The following is a 2534-nucleotide window of genomic DNA, read 5'->3' as shown; positions in this document are numbered from 1 at the left end:
AAAATGCCTTGGATGTTCAGGCTTGAGTCCTCTAACTCTGAGCCAGCTCTGTGCATCACTGAGAAATCCCCACAGCTTCATGAAGGGTCAAGCAGAAGGGAAGCTGGGTGCAGTGCTGGGTGAACTGTGTCCGTGAGACCCTTGTCCTGCCAAAGGCAGCGGAGACCACGAATAAAAAGGAACAAGAAGAGAAGGGGTAACATGTACAAAATTAAGAAAACCAAGCTTCACAAATTAAAGCAGCAGAGAGAAGTACGAGAAGAATGAGATTTAAAAAGGACATCATTGAACTGAGAATTATCATCAGCTTATCTTTAAATCCAGGAAATCCCCCCCCAAACTTTCCTTCCCTATCTTGCTCAGAAATTAACCCCAGTTACAACAAATGAGATGCGGAGCAGACAGGCTTCTGTGTGTGTGCATACATATATAAATGTGTCTTGAATATGTGCTTCTCCAGTATGATCCAAAGCCACTGAATTAGATGGAACCATTCCCATTTGGCTTCAGTGGGTTTTGGACCAGGTCCCCAAACTCTGGGATTCAGCTTTGAAAAAAAAGAAAGGGACAATAAAATGCCAGATTAATTCTCATTCTGAAAAATCTGATCTGATCTACCAGAGAGGGGAAAAAAAAAAAAAAAAAGAGGGGGAAAAAAACGCCAGACCAAAAAACCAAAACAACAACCCCTCCTCAACTTTTAATCTTCCAACCATATAAATGCCTTCAATTAACTAACATTGATTTCCCTTTGCTTATACTGAGAACTTTTATGTCCCAAAAGGAAGCAGTAAAAACATTTCCATGATAACCATAAAGATCACCAAAAAGAAAATAAAGTTTTCTGTTTCATTACCTTTTCTGTGTGGTAATCAATTACAGAGGAAGAACAGTACAGGTTCAATTAAGTAACTAAATAAAAAGGAATTAAAAGCCACAGGGGATCTTTATTTTACTTATGTTCAAGTAGGGTCCAACTCTGGGCCTCATTGACTTGTTTGTACCGTATAAAGAGGTTTAATTTCTGTGAACCAGTCTGTCAGCATTAGTTGATCATAATTAGGAAAATGGGGTTAGAGAAAACAGAGGTACTGAAAATAGCTTTTCCCAAGTGTAACCTTCCCTCCTCTCTGCTTCTTTCCAAATGGGATTATCCTGAGCTCTCAGCACATAGCAAAGTAAAAATGAACCATTCAGCAAAACAAAGGTTCTTCCTTTGAAACATAAGATACAGCTCAGGAAAACATTGAATGCTCTGTCCCAAATTAGCAAAGGCCTGAGCACATGCTCACCTTTAAGCACTTGCTTAGATCTTCCACTGACTTCAGGTTTAGCATCTGCTTAAAAAAGCTCTCCGTGTCTTGCAGAATTGCAAGTTCAAACTAAGTGCTGAGAGATTCATTTAAAAAGGAAATATGAATTTTTTTTAGAACTTGAAAAAAATAGCTGCGGGTTGGGTTTTGGGTTTCTTATTTTGAAGACTGGGTTCTTATTTTAGGCAAATAACTCATGACTTCATTATAGACAGCCAGCTTCATATGGGCAAAAACAAAGCTCCTGGAGACATACGCAGTATTAAATTTGTGCAGATAGCTGAATGGAAAATTTCAGAGGAACTGGCACCTACAAGATGCTTTGCCAATGGAAAGCAGTTTTGTGGGGATCTTGGATTACATATACATGTCTGCCAGTGCATACACACACACAAAAATTACCACAGGAAAATTAGTCATTTTACTGAAGGCAATACCAGAAATTTCAGAGACTCAAATGAAGCCATCGTTTCATCCACAGCCTTTACACACACTGGCTGGGACTCATCACCTCTAACCCCTGAAGCCTCACAGTCACTTGTCCCAGGCTACACCAGCCACATGTGTGGGTGACTGGGGGTGGCACCTAGAGGGGCAAGTGGACTATGTCTCTGGCACTGCATATAGGCACATAGCAAAGTGACCAAAATGCCTTCCAATCTCCTCAGTCTGGTCTTGAACCTGCAACACACCTGCTCAGCTTCATCAGGGACCTGTGGCATCCCTGTTCAACCATGGTTCACCATCCCCCTCTGCAGCAGGGCCCCTAAGGCCCACCATTCCTGCAGCCAGCCCTCCTTCCCACTCTCTCTAGCCACCAATTAAAGAAGAGCTGAAGGCAAGAAAGTACCACCACCCCTGGTAGGGCAGCTGATGCTCCACCGAGCATTCAACTAGACCATATAGAGAAAAAGAGAGATTGTACCATCACGTTTCATGAGCCATCAGTATAATTGTACATCTCACCAAGAGCTGCACCTCCAAAGAGCACAATTTGAGAAAAAAAATCACTCTCAGAAATCTGTTTACAAAAAGATAGCTTGGTATAGCTGATAAATTAAGCCACTCTGCTTCACTGCCAAAATATTCAACAAATTTCTTTTTTGGACTGCTCCTTTTTCATTCCTTCAGGCTACGTTTAACCAAGCAATCTCCCTATAAATCCTGGCTCCTGCTGCCATTCACAATGCAGTGGGTCTTGTTTAGAAATTCTTAGAATCA

Source organism: Corvus brachyrhynchos, unplaced genomic scaffold (genome assembly GCF_000691975.1).
Source record: "Corvus brachyrhynchos isolate BGI_N302 unplaced genomic scaffold, ASM69197v1 scaffold258, whole genome shotgun sequence".
Lineage (NCBI taxonomy): Eukaryota > Metazoa > Chordata > Aves > Passeriformes > Corvidae > Corvus > Corvus brachyrhynchos.
Note: the sequence above shows the minus strand (reverse complement) of the source record.